At 44.6% G+C, this 12,240-nt stretch overlaps 1 protein-coding gene across 3 annotated transcripts in view; it reads right to left on the minus strand.

Annotated features, from left to right (window-relative positions):
• Nucleotides 1-12,240, minus strand: part of PRKN (parkin RBR E3 ubiquitin protein ligase) — a 643,936-nt gene that overhangs the window by 482,952 nt on the left and 148,744 nt on the right. The window lies entirely within an intron of this gene.

A 12,240-nucleotide genomic window follows, 5' to 3' on the forward strand; every position in this document is an offset into this window, starting at 1 on the left:
CTATTAAAGGTTTTATTTTCAAAAAGAGAGATCCTGTTTTAAAAGATAATCCTTGGTAAATAACATTTTAGCTACCATGCATATGGTACACAAGCAAGGCTGCACGAATCTCTTTTATTTATTTTACTTCTAAAAGTGCTTCATCATGTTTTTGCCACAAGGCACCTACACCAAATATACAATTTCTAAAATCTAAATCAAGCACACATGGCAAGCAGGAAAACAACATATAGAATAATTTAAAGAACAAGCAAAAGCAATAGAACCACCCATTTCAGCACTTTAGTTCTAAATAACTGATAAAATTAGATAAGTCTCTATCCTAAGAGAGCCAGTGTGGTGTAGTGGTTAAGAGTGGTAGTCTCGTAATCTGGGTAACTGGGTTCGCGTCTCCGCTCCTCCACATGCAGCTGCTGGGTGACCTTGGGCCAGTCACACTTCTCTGAAGTCTCTCAGCCCCACTCACCTCACAGAGTGTTTGTTGTGGGGGAGGAAGGGAAAGGAGAATCTTAGCCGCTTTGAGACTCCTTAAAGGGAGTGAAAGGCGGGATATCAAATCCAAACTCCTCTTCTTCTTCATCATCCTGCTTGTGACCAGTGGGAAACAAGATGCTGGACTAGATAGGTCTTTGGTTTAATACTCCTCTTGTATTTCCACGCAGGACCTGAATTCTTATACAGTGGTACCTCGGGTTAAGAAGTTAATTCGTTCTGCAGGTCCGTTCTTAACTTGAAACTGTTCTTAACCTGAGGTACCACTTTAGCTAATGGGACCTCCCGCTGCCACCGCACCGCCGCCTCACGATTTCTGTTTTCATCCTGAAGCAAAGTTCTTAACCCGAGGTACTATTTCTGAGTTAGCAGAGTCTGTAACCTGAAGCATCTGTACCCTGAAGCATCTGTAACCCGGGGTACCACTGTAACAAGGTGGTATGAAGGACTTCCTTGGGCAACTGGTTCCAAAGCTGCATTGCCACCACTGAGTAGGTCTTGCTCGAAGTTCCATACAGTTTTGCAACATGCAATGAAATAACTCTTCGCACAGCCTATGAATGATGAATGGACTCCATTTGGTTACATTTTGAGACCCCAGATTTCTATAAATGAACAAGTGGCTCCAAGATTCCTATGAGAACAGACAGATGAAATATCTTCCAGGAAACAATAGCTGTCTAAGAGTTCTGTGGCAGCTTCTTTCCCTGCAACTGACTTCCTTTCAGATAGGTGAGCCTCAGGTAAATGGTGATCATGAAGGAATGCCAAAACATTTTAAAGGCCAATTTCAATGCTACTTTACATAGTGGCTGGTTCCAAATCCTGTGCAAGATTCTGTCTCAGTAGATGTAATTTTGAAACATGCTACACATGGGAAGCAGGGGATTACATCTAGGAGATTTGCTGCCTAAGATGTTTCTGATCTAGATGAAAGTACTTCTTGATTTTAAAATACTGCATTGGTAATGGTAAAATTCTCCTCACCATTTAGCAGGTTGATACAGAAGTTGACCAGTTGTCTGAGTAGCTGCAAGTGCATCAAAATATTTATGTATATTCACCCAATGAGTGACTGCAAGAGGAGCCATCTGATTCCAATGAGTTACACTGCTAAGAGGCATTGTAAGGGTATTTGAACCCCTGTACCAGACCCATCAGACAAACTGTATTCCCAATTAGTATGGAACAATAACCACATACAATGATTTGTAATTTTTATCTGGTAAAAAAACAGCACAATATAAAAATGGCATGTACTTTTTATCTTAGTTGAATTGTCTATTAAGAAAGAAATAGGAATGAAAGACATCCCCACCCCTAAAAAAGGTAGTGACAATAATCCCCAGGTATTCATCCCTGTCATTATTGCAATCCCAAAATTCCCAGTTTGTAAAATGACCAGCCAAACATTCCCAGAGAGGCAATCTCACACTGCAGCTGACAGCTCAACTGGCTGCTTCTACACTTTAGAATATATAGCCAGGGTTATTTTCTTATATTTGCAAGATAAGAGTGATATCAACTCCATTTATGAATGAGATTGAAAATAGTCCTATGGGAACTGAAATATTTGAAGATGCAGACCAAACATGGAAAACAAATAAAGAGATAAGTCACGCTATTGAATATGATGAACTGCATGCAGAGGAGATAGATAAGATACACAGCTGAGAAAATAAGTGAACTGGGCAAGGAAAACAAAACAGGCAAATTAATATGTGGGTATCTGAGTACTGGGTTTATGCTTAGGATAACATAAGCCTAACACATAAGTAGAGGAAAGATGCATTTTGCTGTTCCTTTTACATCTATGTTAACTGATGCCTAGGTTGTTTTCCAAATGATATACCTTTCCTCTATCCCATTCCTCTGTGAAAATAAAACAGGGAGAAATTCAGATATCCACAGTTCAGCCCACTGTTACGTACCACATACCCTCCCATCATATCCCAAATTCCGAAATAGCCAGAAAGGAATAACTGTGTGAACTGGGGGTGGGGTGGGGTTAGCTAATTTAATCTCCACATTTTCTGTGTGCCAGGTAGAGAAAGAAAAGTTCCGGGCAGTGGATGAATTGTGGTGGTTTTTCCCCCCGTCTGCTTTTTTAGTGGTCTCAGAGTGGCATCAGAGGAAAGGAATCACCAGCCCTTGGGTCAATTGTGACACTCTCAACAGGCCATACCTGATCTCTATAGACTCAATTCACACCACACTTGAGTGGTTTTACAGGGTTGGAATCTGTCCTTGAATCTGTTCCTCTTGCTTTGTCTGGATGGCGGGTGGAGGGGTGTGGAAGTGTCTGCAGATCTACCTAAAATTTTATCTCTGGCCCCAGTCACAGCTGGCAGGCAGCTCCAGGAAGGATTGTACACCAGAGAATGTGGTTACACATTAGGTGGAAAAAGGCCCCCCACTCCTGCTTTGCCAAACTGGAGAAAAAGTAAACTTGCTTATAGAGCAGGTACAGCATTTTTACCATAAAATAAGAGCCAAAACTAGTTTACAGTGCTTGCAGTACTGTTGCTGGGGAAATAAGCATATCCAGCAGCATCAGGGATAAGGTACAACAGAATACGGCTTGCTGTTATCTTGCCCTTAACCCCCCTCCCCTCTTTCTTCTCAACAAGTGCTGTTGCTTTTGCTGCCACTATATAGCTCTATAACTGTCCAATTCATATCTCTGGCCCAGCTGTAGAACACATTCCTCCTTCCATCTCCACCACCTCCCAGTGGAAAAGTTACCTGCAACAATGTAGGAAAAGGGAGAAAGGGACATGTCTGCAAGTTGCCCCTGTACAGCCCCACTGCATGCATGGGTATTCCAGGGGCTGTTGCTCAGGTGCACGTGGTGCCATTCTGAGAATGCTCCCTCCTCCTGCTGCTGCTTGCTTTTATACCAACAGTTAGGACGTGCATCCATTCCTCCCCAGCAAAAAAGAGAAATAAGTGGAGAATGTGTGCTTAACTTACATTTGCACTGCATTCTCTACTCTGCATCTCAATACAATGTGGAATCCCTGTTATCTCCTGAACACAGGCTGCTTCACTGTTTTGGAGGGCAAAATAGAGCATTGACACTAACTGACAGTTGGTTCCTATCTCATACACCTCCTGTCCGTATTAACTTAGTATTCTTAGTCTGAAGTTCAAAGGTTCTCAGGAATGGGGAGAGGTAAACATCTCCTGTCTTTGTTCTACTGAGGCTTCTTGACAAGACCCCCTAACCCCTGGAGATCTCCCATGACTGTACACCTGCTGGTGTAGCTATAAGGCATCCAAGGCTCTGAAGCCCAGGGCTAATAGTCAACTCACATGCTCTCTAGAGAACTAATACCTTTCATCATAAATCTGAAGCTGCCTAGCAAAAGGGCTACGTTTGGGTGCAGAGGGTTAATACCCAAATGCTACTGCATATAGCTGGCTTTTAAAAAGTGTACATCTCTCTTTCTCTCTCTTTATGAAAGTGCACTTGTACTGCTTAGCAGCTTATATTATCACCTCCTCTCTAGGGAAAAAGTTTCAGTGATCAACTTTCCATATCCAGTAAGGATCATGTGTGTGTGTGTGTGTGTGTGTGTGTGTGTGTGTGTGTGTACACAGTACATTGAACCAGCTTCTGCTAAGTACATGTCACTTGCATTGGTTTTCTCCACCATCCACAAAATGGAAAGCTGGGCCTTCATGAGAAAATTGATAAATGCCAGCTTTTAAAATGTAATAGCCTGACAACCTTGAGTTTGATGAAAATTTAATAATAATAATAATAATAATAATAATTTATTATTTGTACCCCGCCCATCTGGCTGGGTTTCCCCAGCCACTCTGGGCGGCTTCCAACAGAGATAAAAAATACACTAAAATGTCACATATTAAAAACTTCCCTGAACAGGGCTGCCTTCAGATGTCTTCTGAATGTCAGGTAGTTGTCCATCGCCTTGACATCCGATGGGAGGGCATTCCACAGGGCGGGCGCCACCACCGAGAAGGCCCTCTGCCTGGTTCCCTGCAACTTGGCCTCTCGCAGTGAGGGAACCGCCAGAAGGCCCTCGGAGCTGGACCTCAGTGTCCGGGCAGAACGATGGGGGAGGAGACGCTCCTTCAGATATACTGGACCGAGGCCATTTAGGGCTTTAAAGGTCAGCACCAACACTTTGAATTGTGCTCGGAAACGTACTGGGAGCCAATGTAGGTCTTTCAAGACCGGTGTTATATGGTCTCGGCGGCCGCTCCCAGGCACCAGTCTAGCTGCCGCATTCTGTATTAGTTGTAGTTTCCGGGTCACCTTCAAAGGTAGCCCCACGTAGAGCGCATTGCAGTAGTCCAAGCGGGAGATAACCAGAGCATGTACCACTCTGGCGAGACAGTCCGCAGGCAGATAGGGTCTCAGCCTACGTACCAGATGGAGCTGGTAAACAGCTGCCCTGGATACAGATTTGACCTGTGCCTCCATGGACAGCTGTGAGTCCAAAATGACTCCCAGGCTGCGCACCTGGTCCTTCAGGGGCACAGTTACCCCATTCAGGACCAGGGAATCCTCCACACCTGCCCGCCTCCTGTCCCCCAAAAACAGTACTTCTGTCTTGTCAGGATTCAACCTCAATCTGTTAGCCGCCATCCATCCTCCAACCGCTTCCAGACACTCACACAGGACCTTTACCGCCTTCACTGGTTCTGATTTAAAAGAGAGGTAGAGCTGGGTATCATCTGCATACTGATGAACACCCAGCCCAAACCTCCTGATGATCCCTCCCAGCGGCTGCATGTAGATGTTGAAAAGCATGGGGGAGAGGACAGAACCCTGAGGCACCCCACAAGTGAGCGGCCAGGGGTCTGAACACTCATCCCCCACCACCACTTTCTGAACACGGCCCAGGAGGAAGGAGCGGAACCACTGTATGACAGTGCCCCCAGCTCCCAGCCCCTCAAGACGGTCCAGAAGGATGTCATGGTCGATGGTATCAAACGCCGCTGAGAGATCCAGCAGAACTAGGAAACAGCTCTCACCTTTGTCCCTAGCCCGCCGGAGATCATCAACCAGTGCGACCAAGGCAGTTTCAGTCCCATGATGAGGCCTGAATCCCGACTGGAAGGGATCCAAATGGTCCGCTTCTTCCAGGCGTGCCTGGAGTTGTTCAGCAACCACTCGCTCAATCACCTTGCCCAAGAATGGGAGGTTTGAGACTGGGCGATAATTGGCCATCGTGGCCGCATCTAAAGATGGTTTTTTAAGAAGCGGTTTAATAACCGCCTCTTTCAGCGGGTCTGGGAAGGCTCCCTCACGGAGGGAAGCATTCACCACCCCACGAAGCCCATCGCCCAGTCCTTCCCGGCTAGCTTTTATAAGCCAGGATGGGCAAGGATCCAGGAGGCAGGTGGTTGGCTTCACTCGTCCAAGCAGCCTGTCCACATCCTCGGAGGTAACAGATTGAAATTGATCCCACACAACTTGACCAGACAGGACTCTAGCACTCTCCCGCCCCGGCCCTGCTCCCACGGTGGAGTCTACTTCTTCCCGAATCTGAGCGATTTTATCTGCAAAAAAATTTGCAAAATCATTGCAGGAGAACATGTGGCCCGTACTGGGCCCCGATGTTACAGGTGGTTCTGCTAAATTGCGAACCACCTGAAAGAGTCTCCTGCTGCTGTTTTCTGCAGATGCAATAGAGGCGGTGAAGAAAGTCTTCTTCGCCGTCGCTATCGCCACTTGGTAGGCTCGACGTTGAGCTCTAACCCGTGTCCGGTCAGATTCAGAATGAGTTATCCGCCACCGGCGCTCTAGCCGTCTCAACGATTGTTTCATTGCCCTCAGATCCGTGGAAAACCACGGGGCTCTCCGGGCTTCATGCAATCGGAGAGGGCGCTTCGGAGCCAAACAGTCAATAGCCCTGGTTAACTCCACATTCCAGCGGGCCACCAGGGAATCGGCTGAAAGGCCATCAACATGGGATAAAGCATCCCCAACCACTCTCTGGAAACCATTTGGATCCATTAAGTGGCGGGGGCGGACCATCCGAATCGGTCCCACCTCCCTGCAGAGGGGATGGGTCGCGGAGAAGTCCAGTTGCACCAGGAAGTGATCTGACCATGGCACTTCTTTCGTTTCGCTTTTACTTAGTGTCAGATCACCAACATCCGTAGAGGTAAACACCAGGTCCAAGGCATGTCCGCGGCTATGGGTTGGGCCAGACTTATTCAGGGACAGCCCCATGGAGGCCATGCTTTCCACGAAGTCCCGAGCGGCCCCTTGTAAGGTCGTGTCGGCATGGATGTTAAAATCCCCTAGGACGACCAAGCTAGGTGTCTCCAGGAGAACATCCGCCACGACCTGAAGCAGCTCGGGCAGGGAATCCTTGGTGCAGCGGGGAGGTCGGTACACCAAAAGGAATCCTGTACTGCCCCTATTGCCCAACTTCCAGAACATGCACTCAGAAAACTGGGTCTTCCCAATAGGACGCCTGGTGCAAACTAATGACTTCCTAAAAATCACTGCAACCCCCCCTCCCCGCCCACATGACCTGGGTTGCTGTGCGTAAGAGAAACCTGGTGGACAAGCAGCGGCAAGGACAGGCCCATCTGCTTCATCCAACCAAGTCTCTGTTACACATGCCAGGTCAAGTCCTCCATCCACGATCAAGTCATGGATGGCAGTGGTCTTATGAATCATTGACCTGGCATTGCACAGCAACACTTTCAGGTCATGTGGGTATCCCTTGCTGATTCTAGTATTCATCCGGTCAGGACCAGACCCAGAGGCAGGGATAGTCCTCAGACAACGACTAAACCTGCCTCCTCTGTAATGACATGGTCTGTAATGACATTTAAAAAAAAATAAGCAGCTAACATTGTAAAAATACTTTTCATCACAAGTGAAATATTCTCATCAGAAACTTTGGCATGCCATCCGGTTCTTTAGATACCAGCTATAAAATAAAACCATTTGTCTTTTTAGCTGGACAGGAATGCCCTTCAGAGAATGGCAAAACTATTGCTTATAAACATTACTCATATACCTTAATGTTATTTTCTTAATATCTGCTGGTTTTGTGCTCGGTATGTCTAAGGGGGAGGGGAACCCAGAACTCCAGCTTGTTTCTATAAAAGCAAACATTTAGGACCATTGTTACCTTATTTGTCTGAACACCATATTCCAACCACTGAAAGCCCCACTGATTTTAATGGAATTCACTTTCAAGAACATGCTTTTGATTGAGCTATCACTCAAACGTTTGTGTCTCTCATGTAAAAAAAAAAAAAAGGTGACAAATTATCAATATTAAGATAAGAAATATTAATATATAAGGATAAATTACTATATATTGATACAAATCCAGTCTGTCTTGGTAGTAAATATATTTATATGTCAAGAGAACATGTCAGCTACATTCATGTTTGGAGAAATATATTATTTCTAGACTGGCTGGACATATTACTGCACTCCTCCAAGTATAGCTACAAAGTCTACTACCCAACTCTGATAAGCTCCTTTTAATACCGAGGAATTATAGTAGAATGAGAGAAAGTGAATCTGATTTTTGTAAAGGAATTGATGCTAAATATTCCCATTTTTCTTTATAGTGGGACTTTGTGTTAGTAATGCCAAAAGTCTGCCAGGCTCTGCAATTTCACATTTTCATTTCTTTCCTCAAACACTTACAGTTTTAATAAGGTTTCATTTTTATTGCAGCGCCACTTATTAGCCATGATGGGAATAACTGTAAGGAGATTTCCCTCCTAATTCCTTGTTTAATGGGCTGGGTGGTTGGGATTGGGGTGGGAGACTGACTGGATGAGTCAGAGGATCAGGGATGGTTTACACAAAAGCTTTTTATCCATCCCACTAGCTCAAAGACCTACTACAAGGGTAATAATCACCTCAGTCATATGGGCAACAATCATAACTGAGTAACATTATGAAGCTCTGCATGCCTAAAGAGGTCTGCATTCCATGTGGCCAGACAATTAAAATCTGTGAAATCTTGTAACACCATCCAGACACAGGTTCAGCCAAACCCAATCCAGAGAAGAGGATATAGAAACACTTTCCTGTTTCAGTAGCGTGAATTATCTGTTTTACTGTCATAATTTATATCATGTAATTATGATGAGGGATATTAAATACTGGGTTTTTAAAGGCTGTAATATGTTGCTGATATGGTCAACCGTTTGCAGTAGATACTGTAAGACTGATTTTTTAATAAACATTTAAAATATTTTTATGCTTATTGGATATAAATGTGAGTTTGGTGCCATTAGAAACACTTCTACTTACACATATTTATAACACAAGCTTCTGGATATGAATGGCAAAGACAGACTGCATAAAATAATTGTTTATACCCCCGTAACTTCTATTTTTCAGTTTTGTCAGGGGACCCTGATTATATTGTTGACATTCCTGTTAAATATGGAACAAAATAGTAAAAGGTACAGGAGAAGGTTTAAGAAAACAGGTTCATCCAGCTTATTAGTACAGGGAACAAACACTCCTGCCCACACTTTAAGATCTGCTCTGAAGGTTCTTCTGGTGTGCCCACCTATTATGTCAGTAAGGTGGGTGGTGGCCCCACACCTATGGAACTCCCTGCAACTGGACTTGTATGAAATTTCTACATTGCAAACCTTTGGGAAGACCACAAAGAACTATTTACCTCCCCCCTGGTCTTCCAAGATTGATGTTTATTAGTGGGGTGATGGTAGCTGAATTATGTTCCTTTCTGGGTGTGAGTGTGTAAATGCTGTTATATGGTAGTATATAGTTTTACATTTTGGTACTATTCTTTTTATATTTCATTATTTTTGAATGTAAGCCACCTTGCACAGGCACCTTCGCAGAAATACATCCCCAAAATCTTATTGGTATCTTATTGCATCTTATTGGTAGCGGTAGTCATGACTGCTGCAAAGTACACATTGAGGAAGCGATGGTGAGTGATTGGCCTCCACCTGTCTAAAGTATACTGTTGCCATGGCCACCACATCCCTCTACATGCTTCTTTTTATCCAGGTTGACAACTGGTAGGCCAACCACTCAGAAGGACCTGATTTGCTCTCATTGCCTCCACTAATCCTCACAATATTAGCTCTTCTTAGCAACTTAGGAATGGAAGGTCATTTTTCAAACAGTCTCTCCATCTGATTCATATTTGCTGTGCTTTAATGGAAACATGTTACAAGAACTCATACTTGATTTTACAACAGCAGAACAGAAGTTCCACACTAATGCATCTAAAAGCATGTTTACTCAGCTGTCGATATGGTAGTCTGATCTTTATCCATTAAATTTATTTACTTTGTCCTCAAACTCAGTTCCATTCATATCCAGCCAATCATAAACTCTAAAAGGCTTGGTTCTGTGCCAATGGAACACGAACAGGTACATGTCTCACCAACAACCATTAATAAGTCAGCATTTGCAAACTGGGAACCAGCAGGCAAGGACTTGAGACTTCAAAGTGAGCTCTCAAAATATCCTATCGCATAATAACACACAAGGAAAAGAAATACCCACTCTCAGCACCTTATCTTGGAAGTTCACATTGGTTAGACGGTGACCTTTAAAGGATTACCTTAACACACAGGGAAATCAGCCCCTCTCTGATGTGTTCTGAAATTTGTAATAAAAAAAACGGTGCATGACTGATGTTTAAGTTAGGAAGGGGGAAAGGCGAGGAAGGGAGGGGAAGAAAAAGAAAGGCAGCTTAAATTTCTCCTAACATAAGCTGAAGCTCAGATATAAAGCCATTTGACTTTCAAAGGCCACAACTATGATAGCAGGCTGCCAATTTGCAGTTTCCAATGTAACGCTCTTACTCCATAAACTAGGGCAACAGAGAATACATCTTTCAAGCCCTAAGTCATTTCCCCCCCATGTATTCATTTGTTTTGCTAGCATGAAAAAGCAGAGATGGGATTCACATTCATCGTCTTCTCCTCCCCACAAATGTACATTTATATTGTTGGCAAAAAAGGAACATAAAGGAAATAATGATTTAAATGATACATTTAGAAGCAATCACTGACACTTTCTCCTCCCTGCCATGCACAGGTGTGGAGCGTGGGGGTTGATCGGTGATGCAGGCTGTCTTTCTTTTGACAAAAGGAAAATGTTTCTCATCATAAAGACATCTCTACCTCTCCATCAGTCATTTATGCATTATTTTCCATGCTACATTATTTGAGGAACAGGGAGAAGTGAATTTAAAGCTATTTTTGTGTGTGAACATTAAACGAAAAGATTTCATTTTCCATTTCTTTTGTGAAGTTGGTTTTTTCCTCCCATCTTGTTTTGTTCCAGATAACTTTGTTTATTGTTATGGTACTGGCTACCAACTTTTTCATTAAAGGTGAACCAAAAACTACCTTTCCCAAGACTGCCACCCATTAGCTGTGGGAGGAGCTTATCAGAGCTTGTAGGGCAGCGGCGCGCACCTAGCGGCACGCACAGTTTGATCCATCTTTTAGATTTAGGGGAGCTAGTCTCAAACGTTTGTTGGGGGAGACCTAGGTTTTTTGGGGGGGGGAGTTATTTGTCCTGTCTGCACGCTTTTTATGATGGAGGACCGCTGTAGCCACCCCCAACGACACGTTCTCAAGATGGAGGGTGAGGGAACAGCTGCAGTCGCCTGCGGTTCCTGCGCAATGTTTGCTATCTTGCCAAAGGTTGCAGGCAGCTTTACCAGCAGCAATTGCATGTTGATTGCCCTCTTAGAAGACAAAGTCCAGCAACTGGAGGAACGTGTAGCTATGCTCCAAAGAATTAGAGAGCTGGAGCTCTTCTTGGAAGCAACAAAGCACACCGTCTCCACCAAGGAGGAGACAGGGGACTCCCCTGAGAAGGAGGCTAGTTCACCAACACAGGAGCCAGATATATGGAGAAACGTGACTCAAAGAAGTAGGAGGCCCAGGGTTCGCTCTGATTGTTTAGAAATACACAATCGCCTTGAGGTCCTCTCCCCTAGCATGGAAGACAAAGAGCAGACTCCATTTGAGGATCTCTCCCTCATTACAGTCGATCAGGTATATGAAGATGAGCAGCAAAGTCAGTCCTCAGGGAATGTGCAGGCGACCTTGGAATGGACAGCTCTCGGAAGAACCCCGACCAAACCTAAGAGGAGGCGTGTAGTGGTGATAGGGGATTCCCTACTGAGGGGAAGAGAAGCAGTGATCTGTGGGCCTGACAAGATGTCTCGGGAAGTGTGCTGTCTCCCCAGGGCTAAGATCCAAGATGTAACTGAACGACTGCAAGGAATCATAAAACCCACTGACAAATACTCCTTCCTCTTGGTTCATGTGGGAACCAATGACACTGCAAGCAATAGCCTCCAGAAGATCAAAAGCGACTACGAGGCTCTGGGCAGGAAATTAAAGCAATTAAATGCACAAATTGTAATCTCATCTGTCCTCCCAGTTGAACGACGTCGCCCAGGGAGAGAGGGAAAAATAGTGGAAGTGAACAGCTGGCTTCGCAAATGGTGTAAACAGGAACGGTTTGGATTCTTAGATCACGGACTGCAGTTTCTTCAAGATGGACTTCTGGCAAGCGATGGGCTGCACCTCACAACGGTTGGGAGGAATGCTTTTGCCAGAAATCTCAGAAACCTCATCAGGAGGGCTTTAAACTGACTAATGTGGGGGAGGGAGACAGTGCTCCTGAAGGTAGGAGTCTATCAATTGATGAAGATGATCATCCAAATGTCATAGACCAAATGGAGCAAACAGCACGCAGACCTAGTGGTGGGAGGAAAA

The sequence above is a fragment of the Podarcis erhardii genome (assembly GCF_964252035.2).
Source record: "Podarcis erhardii genome assembly, chromosome: 3".
In the NCBI taxonomy this organism is placed as follows: domain Eukaryota; kingdom Metazoa; phylum Chordata; class Lepidosauria; order Squamata; family Lacertidae; genus Podarcis; species Podarcis erhardii.